The following is a 9,378-nucleotide window of genomic DNA, read 5'->3' on the forward strand; positions in this document are numbered from 1 at the left end:
GAGGCAGGACATTGAGAGACAGCCCAACATGTCAGAGGCTCAAGGGGTGGAGTTTGCAAACAGCTCACTCAGGATATAAACTGGGTTTGAAGATCTCAGTTCCAATCACAAACCCACCTTTCACTCTCTGTCTAGAGAGAGTGGACACATTCCCCAGTCTGATTCAGTGTGTGTGTCTGTGTATCTGTGTGTGTGCTCTCTCTGTCTCAATCTGGTTTGTAACTGTGATTTGATTGTATTTGAATATTGCTGATTGTCTGTGTAACTGAGAGAGGAAACTCTGGGCTCTTGCTGTGCAATTTTGATTAAAAATGTCCTCGCTTTGTATTTTAATCCAATTTGTTTCTCCTTCTTTCCCCTGAGGAATTTTTCATTCTGAAAACTGCACGGTGAAGGTGAAAAGAGTGAAAGTCCGGGACGAGGAATCCTTGGACAGGAGCTTCCTCCAGAGGGGATGGACTGAGGCCTTGTCCACAGGCTGCACCCAAAGGGCCCACGTGAGTTGTGTCTGTTTATTACCCTGAGGTTTAATATCCTCTCTGGGGCCCACCTCGCAAGACTAAATGAAACATCGGAAAGGTGTAGCTGTATAAAAGCTTGTTATAATTCCCGAGTAATGCTGGTGTTTTGGGCAGTGCCGTGAATTTGAGGGTGAAATGAAATGTGCAGCAGTCATTTGAATTGACAGTGAGGTTCTGAGAATGGATTTCTCTGTCTCTGAATGAGAGTAATAGGAGGGAGAGAGACGCAGGAGAGTGAGGGAAACATGGAGGGAATCAGAGGGGGAGAGGAGGGGTTAGCCGGCTGTTATCACATTGCTGCTTGTGGGATCTTGCTGTGCACCAATGGCCTGCAACATTTCCAACATTGCAACAATGACGACCACTTTAAAAAATTAACTCTGAGCTTCAAAAGCTAGGAATTAAGTCACAAATGTGATAGTTTCTCAAGGCTTGTAATAATTCTAGAATAATCTGTGTGCTTTGGACAATGTTCTGAAGCTTTGCTGTTAAATAAAATGTACGGAGCCCATTTCAATTCATTTTACTGAAGTTCTGAGTTGAGATTTCTCTCTTTGTCTCTCTCCAGCTTTCTTTCCCTCTGTCTCTCTATTTAAACCTTTAATAGTTAAAAACATATCACACACTGCAATGTGATTTGTTGTTGTTTTAAATGGTGAGACAGAAATATTTCATAGCTTATTTCAACTAAGATCAGATACAAAATTGAGGGGAAAAAGCCCGATATGGACAGAGAGAGAGAGAGCAAGAGAGAGGGTCACAGGGGTGACTGAGATAGGAAGAGAGGGTGAGATACAGACACGGAGAGAGATAAAGAGACAGACACACAGACACACACTGGTGGAGGGAACTGTCTGAACCATTTTAGCCTCTGCTTTATTAACTGATTTGTTTGTATTTGGGTGTTGCTGAGAGATTATCTGCGTAACCGAGGGCAATTGCTGGGCTCTCGCTGTGCTATTTTGTTTAACAATGCCTTTTCATCAATTTTCTCTCTCTCCCTCTCGCCTTCAGGAATTTTCATTCTGAAAACTGCACCGTGAAGGTGAAAAGAGGGAAAGTTTGGGACGAGGAATCCTTGGACAGGAGCTTCCTCCAGAGGGGATGGACTGAGGCCTTGTCCACAGGCTGCACCCAAAGGGCCCACGTGAGGTGTGTCTGTTTATTAGCCTGAGGTTTAATTTCCTCTCTGGGGCCCTGGGTTAACCATTTCATGTTGGATTGGGGCTCCTGGTGTTTTATACAGATTGAAAGCCTGGGGTTAAAGGAGCAGCCCCAGGAGGGAGTCCCATTTGCCACTTGCTCCTTCCAGCCCTGTCTGTGAGGTTTGCTGGTGTTTTGGGCAATGTGAGGAAGCTAACAGTGAAATAAGATGCACGGTGCCCATTTTAATTCATTTTACTGTAGGTCTGAGCTTTCTCTCTGTCTCTGCATTCTTTCCCTGTGTCTCTATCTCCCCCCATGCTTTCTGTTCTCTGTCTCGGTTTCACACTCTCCTTCTCCAATTAAACCTTTAATAAATAAAAAAACATGCCACACACAGCAATGTGATTTGTCGTTATTTGAAATGGTGAGACAAAATCAGCAGCTTGTTCCCAGTTTAAAGAGGGAGTTTCACCCTTTCTGGGGACTGAAATCTAGCTATTATCACATTGCAGCTTGCGGGATCTTGCTGTGCATCTCGTGCCCTTAAGCATTTCCTGCACAACAATGAGGACACTTTAAAATTCAGCTTCCTGAGGGTCAGATTGTGGATTTCTCTGTGTTTTCTCTCCATCTTCCTCTGCTTTTCTCTCCCCCGCACTTTCTCTATTTTAACCATTAATCAATAGGTGCCACAATGTGTGCACAGCAAGATCCCACAGGCAGCAATATGATAATATGCAGATAATGTGTTTTCAGTGACGTAAGTTTCGGGATCGCAGAGGGAGGGACTTTCCTGCAGTGGCTAAGTGGTTAGTACCGCAGCCTCACAGCTCCAGCAACCCAGGTTGGGTTCTGGGTACTGCCTGTGCGGAGTTTGCAAGTTCTCCGTATGGATTTCCTCCGGGTGCTCTGGTTTCCTGCAACATGCCAAAGACTTGTGGGTTGATAGGTAAATTGTCCATTATAAAAATTGCCCCTCGTGTAGGTAGGTGGTCGGAGAATTGAGGGAAGGTGGGGATGTGAGAGGGGGAAAAAATGGCATGAATGTAAGATTAGCATAAATGGGTGGCTGATGGTCAGCGTTGGGCCGAAGGGCCTGTTTTAGTGCTGTATCTCTCGATGAATCGAATGTGATGTGTGGTTATTTTAAACGGTGACAGAAACATTTCATCGGACGTTTCAATCTGGATTAAATCCCAGATCGAGAGAAAAAGAAACAGATGTGGACGGGGTGCAGGGGGGAGGGAGCAGGAGAAAGACAGGGAGAGGGGTGTTTGAGATTTTCAAACTGCAGGAATGTCCCTCCCTCTGGGATCTCGAAACTTACGTCACTGAAAACAGATTATCTGCATATTAGCATATTGTTGCCTTTGGGATCTTGCTGTGCACAGATTGCCTACAGGTTTCCTGCATTGCAACAGTGAGGACCACTTTAAAAATTAGTTCATTGATTCTCAACTGCTCCTGAGGGCCAATAATTACAAGAGCTGAACGTGAAGCTGTCTGAAGGTTTGTGAAAAGTTTAAAGATGGAGTTCAGCATTTTCTGAGGATTGTGATAGGATATCTGGCTATGATCACATTGTGGGATCCTGCTGTGCATACATTCCCTGCATCAATTCTTACATTACAACACTGAGGCAGAAACAGATGGAGAGAAAAAGAGGGAGAGAGAGAGAGACAGGCGGAGTGTGGATGAGGGAGGGAAGGCAGAGAAAGATGGAGAAAGACAGAGAGAGAAATCCACACTCAAAATCTTGGAAAACTGAATTTTGAAGTGTCACCATTGCTGGGATCTTGCTGTGCACAGCTTGCCTGCAGAATTCCTTGCATTGTCACAGTGACTGCATTTTAGAAGTGAATTCATTGTGTGTAAAGCTCTCCTGAAGGCCTTGAAATTAGGTCCGGAGCTTGAAGCCGGTATAATTCCCAAATAATGCTGGTGTTTTGGGCAGTGACGTGAATTTCTCTCTCTCTCTCCATCTGTCTCTCTGAATGAGAGTAACAGGAGGGAGAGAGACGCAGGAGAGTGAGGGAAACATGGAGGGAATCAGAGGGGGAGAGAGGGGTAGCCGGCTGTAAGCACACTGCTGCTTGTGGGATCTTGCTGTGTATCAATGGCCGACAGCATTTCCAACGTTGCAACAGTGACGAGCACTTTAAAAATTGATTCATTGAGTGTCAAATACTTCTGTGAATCAGCAATGAAATGGGTGAAATGTGAAGGTTTGTAAAGGCTTGTTCTCATTCCCGAATATTGCTGGTGTTTGAGGCTGTGGGCTGAATTTGACAGTGAAATGAAACACCGGGGGACCATTTGAATTCAGATTTTCAGGGATGGGAATATGGATTTCTCTCTCTATCCTTCTACAGGAGAGGGGATGGGGGTCACCAGTGTTTGTGTGCTTTTACAATGAGGCAGAAACAGATGTAGAGAGACACACAGAGAAATAGAGAGAGAGAGAGAGAGACAGCAGGAAATGACAGGGAAAACACATCTACACTTCCCAGTCTCTGGCTCTGTGTCAAGGGATGTGTTTGTAAGTCACTGAGAGATTGTTTTATGTCAGTGAGTGAGAAAAAGAGCCCTGGGCTCTCGCTGTGTTTTATTTCTGTTCAAAAATGCTTTGCTTTGTTTGAATCAATTTTATTTCTCTTATTCCCAAGGAGAATCTTTTCGGAAGCTGCAGCTGTGATGATGCAGAGGGAGAATCTTTTAGCCACGTGGAATTCTCCGACAAGAGCTTTAACCGGAGAGGGAAAGTAATAATAAAAATATATTTGTCATTGCCAAATTAATTTCTAGATCCAGAAAAGAAGACTGTGTGATTTCGGGGCTGATAGAAAAACAAAGGTTTTTATTTCAGATTTACAGCATCCTCAGTATTTTGATTTTGTGTTTTCGGGGGTCTGTGGATTTTTTTACCACAAGGGAGGGGGCTGGATGGTGTCCAAAGGGAATAGTTTGGGAATTGCTGCTCCAGAACAGTCAATGTAATCCCGTAGATTTCCCTCTCTCCATCTCTTGCTGCAACTTGTTCCCTGCACCTTCCTCTTTGTTCCTAACCCTGTTTCTTCACATCTTTAAATCCATTTCTCTGTATCTCTCAACATCCTTTCTATCTTTGCCTCTCTCTGGAGTCTCACAAGTTTCCATTGTCACTCTCTTTCTGCGACTCTCTGTATCTTTATCTGTCTCTCTCTCAGTCCATTTCGTCTCTCACTCACTTCCAAATCCCTGAATCTTTCCATCTCTGCTCCACCTTTCCTGCAAGTTTATCTCTGCATTTCCCTCCCACCTGTCCCGGGACACCCCTCTCTATTCTGTGAACACATCTTACTTTGTATCTCTGCCGCTCCACTTCTTTCTGTCTCTGCATATTTTGATGGTATTTAGATGGGGGTCTGTCCTGGGGTGGGGGTGGTATTTAGATGGAGGTCTGTCCCGGGGTGGGGTTAGTATTTAGATGGGGGTCTGTCCCCGGGGTTAGTATTTAGATAGGGGTCTGTCCCGGGGGGGGGTATTCAGATGGGGGTCTGTCCCGGGGGTTACTATTTAGATGGGGGTCTGTCCCGGGGGGGGTATTTAGATTGGGGTCTGTCCCCGGGGTTAGTATTTAGATGGGGGTCTGTCCCGGAAAGGGTATTTAGATGGGGGTCTGTCCCCGGGGTTAGTATTTAGATGGGGGTCTGTCCCGGAAAGGGTATTTAGATGGGGGTCTGTCCCCGGGGATGTATTTAGATGGGGGTCTGTCCCGGGGGGTGTATTTAGATGGGGGTCTGTCCCGGGGGGTGTATTTAGATGGGGGTCTGTCCCGGGGGTTAGTATTTAGATGGGGGTCTGTCCCCGCGGATGTATTAAATGGGGGTCTGTCCCAGGGCGTGTATTTAGATGGGGGTCTGTCCCGGGGCGTGTATTTAGATGGGGGTCTGTCCCCGGGGATGTATTTAGATGGGGGTCTGTCCTGGGGTGTGTATTTAGATGGGGGTCTGTCCCGGGGGGTGTATTTAGATGGGGGTCTGTTCCGGGGGGTGTATTTAGATGGGGGTCTGCCCCCGGGGATGTATTTAGATGGGGGTCTGTCCCGGGGGGTGGTATTTAGATGGGAGTCTGTTCCCGGGCATGTATTTAGATTGGGGTCTGTTCCCGGGTATGTATTTAGATGGGGGTCTGTCCCTGAAATGGTATTTAGATGGGGGTCTGTCCCCGGGGTTAGTATTTAGATGGGGGTCTGTCCCGGAAAGGGTATTTAGATGGGGGTCTGTCCCCGGGGATGTATTTAGATGGGGGTCTGTCCCGGGGGGTGTATTTAGATGGGGGTCTGTCCCGGGGGGTGTATTTAGATGGGGGTCTGTCCCGGGGGTTAGTATTTAGATGGGGGTCTGTCCCCGCGGATGTATTAAATGGGGGTCTGTCCCAGGGCGTGTATTTAGATGGGGGTCTGTCCCGGGGCGTGTATTTAGATGGGGGTCTGTCCCCGGGGATGTATTTAGATGGGGGTCTGTCCCGGGGTGTGTATTTAGATGGGGGTCTGTCCCGGGGGGTGTATTTAGATGGGGGTCTGTTCCGGGGGGTGTATTTAGATGGGGGTCTTCCCCCGGGGATGTATTTAGGTGGGGGTCTGTCCCGGGAGGGGTATTTAGATGGGGGTCTGTCCCGGGGGGTGTATTTAGATGGGGGTCTGTCCCGGGGGTTAGTATTTAGATGGGGGTCTGTCCCCGCGGATGTATTAAATGGGGGTCTGTCCCAGGGCGTGTATTTAGATGGGGGTCTGTCCCGGGGCGTGTATTTAGATGGGGGTCTGTCCCCGGGGATGTATTTAGATGGGGGTCTGTCCCGGGGTGTGTATTTAGATGGGGGTCTGTCCCGGGGGGTGTATTTAGATGGGGGTCTGTTCCGGGGGGTGTATTTAGATGGGGGTCTTCCCCCGGGGATGTATTTAGGTGGGGGTCTGTCCCGGGAGGGGTATTTAGATGGGAGTCTGTTCCCGGGCATGTATTTAGATTGGGGTCTGTTCCCGGGTATGTATTTAGATGGGGGTCTGTCCCGGAAAGGGTATTTAGATGGGGGTCTGTCCCCGGGGTTAGTATTTAGATGGGGGTCTGTCCCGGAAAGGGTATTTAGATGGGGGTCTGTCCCCGGGGTTAGTATTTAGATGGGGGTCTGTCCCGGAAAGGGTATTTAGATGGGGGTCTGTCCCGGAAAGGGTATTTAGATGGGGGTCTGTCCCAGGGGGTGTATTTAGATGGGGGTCTGTTCTGGGGGGGTATTTAGATGGGGGTCTGTCCCCGGGGATGTATTTAGATGGGGGTCTGTCCCCGGGAATGTATTTAGATGGGGGTCTGTCCCGGGGCGTGTATTTAGATGGGGGTCTGTCCTGGGGCGTGTATTTAGATGGGGGTCTGTCCCGGTGGGTGTATTTAGATGGGGGTCTGTTCCGGGGGGTGTATTTAGATGGGGGTCTGTCCCCGGGGATGTATTTAGATGGGGGTCTGTCCCGGGGGGGGGGTATTTAGATGGGAGTCTGTTCCCGGGCATGTATTTAGATGGGGGTCTGTTCCCGGGGGATGTATTTAGTTGGGGGTCTGTCCCCGTGGTTAGTATTTAGATGAGGGTCTGTTCCCGTCAGGTATATGTAACAGGGGTATTATAAGGGTATAATTAGATGGGGGTCTGTCCCTGGGGTTAGTATTTAGATGGGGGTCTTTCCCCGGGGGGTAGATAGATGGGGGTCTGTCTCCGGGGTGGGGGGGTATTTAGATGGCGGTCTGTCCCCGGAGTTAGTATTTAGATGGGGGTCTGTCCTTGGGGATGTATTTAGATGGGGGTCTGTCCCCGGGTATGTATTTAGATGGGGGTCTGTCCCCGGGGTTAGTATTTAGATGGGGGTCTGTCCCTGGGGTTAGTATTTAGATGGGGGTCTGTCCCCGGGGATGTATTTAGATGGGGGTCTATCCCTGGGGTTAGTATTTAGATGGGGGTCTGTCACGGGGGGGTAATTTAGATGGGGGTCTGTCCCCGGGGGAGTAATTTAGATGGTGGTCTGTCCCCGGGGATGTATTTAGATGGGGGTCTGTCCCCGGCGATGTATCTAGATGGGAGTCTGTTATTGGCGGGGTATTGCGATGGGAATCTGCTCCTGGGGGGGTATTTAGATGGGAGTCTGTCCCCAGGGATGTATTTAGATGGGAGTCTGTCCCCAGGGATGTATCTAGATGGGGGTCTGTCCCCAGGGATGTATCTAGATGGGAGTCTGTTATTGACGGAGTATTTCGATGGGAGTCTGCTCCTGGGGGGGGTATTTAGATGGGAGTCTGTCCCTGGGGGAAGGGGATAATTAGATGATGGTCTGTTCCTGGGGGGGGTATCTAGATGGGACTCGGTCCTGGGGGGGTATTTAGATGGGACTCGGCCCTGGGGGGTATTTTAGAAGGGACTCTGTCCTGGGTCTGGTGATAGTGAGGGTATTGGATGTGGGTCAGTTAACAGGAGATATCAGATGGGGGTCTGCAGATGAGGATTATTTAGATTGGGCGGGGGACTGTACAAAAGGGGAATGTTATCCGGGGGCGGGGGGGGGGGGAAATATTGCAGGGGATAAAATTTACATTGGGGATATAAATTGCGGTTGGAGGAAATTTTGCAGGCGGGGGGGGGAAATAGCAGGGGAGGGGGAAATAATTGCGGGGGGGGATATAATAATTGCGTGGGGGAATATAATTGCGGGGGGGAATATAATTGCGGGGGGGGACTATAATTGCGGGGGGGGAATATAATTGCCGGTGGGGGAATATAATTGCGGGGGGGGAAATATAATTGCGGGGGGGGGGGGAATATAATTGCAGGGGGGGGAAATATAATTGCGGGGGGGGAATATAATTGCGGGGGGGGAATATAATTGCGGGCTTTAATGTGAGTGTTTTAGGGATGAGTGTTAGATGAGTGTTTGATATTTTCAAACTGCATTGACATTCCCAACAAAAGCAAGAGTTAAAGATTCAAAATTAACCAAACAAATGGCTCAAAGCATTGCTGTCCATGTACAGAGGGACAGAGAGATGGAGGGCGTGAAACACAGACGGAGAGAGACACAGACAGAGTGGGACAGAGACAGAGGGAGAGAGACTGAAAGGGAGGCAGTCAAATTCAGAGGGAGAGAGACGTAAAGGGGGGCAGGCAGATGCAGAGGGAGAGACAGGGATAAAGCGAGGAAGACAGATACAGAGGGAGAGAGCAGATGCAGAGAGAGAAAGGGACAGAGAGAGAGGGAGGAAGACAAACAGAGGGAGAAATAGAGAGAGAGGGAGAGAGAGAGAGAGAGCGAGATTATATGAAAAACGGTACATTTAATAACGTTGAAAAAAGATAGAATTAAAAAGTAAAACTGGCTGTGTGAAAGAACTAATTTTGAAAGGAAAGATCAGGGGTTTAAGTGTGAGTGTTTTGGGGGCAAGTGTTGCATCAGTGATTGATATTTTCAAACTGAAGTGAGATGTAATACCATTGAAAAACATATTATTGAACACTGACAAAGATTAGAAGCAGGGAAAATGGGATCCAGTGTGTGAGGGGACCTTGACAGAACCTCAGTAACAATCCCCATTATCTGCACTGTCCTGTATTGGGGGTTTAGTGTGAGAGTTTAGGGGGCGAGTGTTGATCAATGTTTGATATTTTCAAACTACAGTGACGTTCCCAGCGAGGGCAAGAT

Source organism: Heterodontus francisci, chromosome 22 (assembly GCF_036365525.1).
Source record: "Heterodontus francisci isolate sHetFra1 chromosome 22, sHetFra1.hap1, whole genome shotgun sequence".
Classification (NCBI taxonomy): domain Eukaryota; kingdom Metazoa; phylum Chordata; class Chondrichthyes; order Heterodontiformes; family Heterodontidae; genus Heterodontus; species Heterodontus francisci.